The sequence below is a fragment of the Myotis davidii genome, unplaced genomic scaffold, assembly GCF_000327345.1.
Source record: "Myotis davidii unplaced genomic scaffold, ASM32734v1 scaffold845, whole genome shotgun sequence".
Lineage (NCBI taxonomy): Eukaryota > Metazoa > Chordata > Mammalia > Chiroptera > Vespertilionidae > Myotis > Myotis davidii.
In genome coordinates this window covers 1269042-1269526 of record NW_006296223.1, presented here as the reverse complement: position 1 = coordinate 1269526, position 485 = coordinate 1269042, and positions in this window count along the sequence as shown.

Below are 485 nucleotides of genomic sequence, written 5' to 3'. Positions count from 1 at the left end.
AGGGCCCTGCTTGGTGAAGCTGAGGCCCAGCTCCCCGGGAGAGGAAGGACAGGAAGGGCGCAGGCGCTGACTCAGGGACAATCTTGCACGCCCAGCTGGAATGTGCACTGTCCTTGTGGTGCCCACACGGCTGGGAGGAAATAAACCCTTTTGTAGAGTTCCCACTGTGGCTTCACTTCCTGATTCTTGGCAGGACCCCCACTTCCCAGCCTCCGAGTGCCGCCTGGCAGAGGAAGGCCAGCCCCGCAGCCTCAGCCCCTGCTTCCCGGGTCACAGAGCTGGTGCCCACTTCCCCTGTATGTGCCAGGGCGCCCCGAGCCTAGGGCCCCCACCCTAGGGCTTGTTCTCCCTTTCGGGGTGACCTTTTTCCAATGGCTGGGACTCCGGAGCCCGACCTTGGGGCAGAGCCTGATGGGAGTTGGGGCTGTGGTTAGGGTCCAGCCTGGGGCCGAGCCCCAGCTGCTGAGCTCCCCGCGCTCCCCACG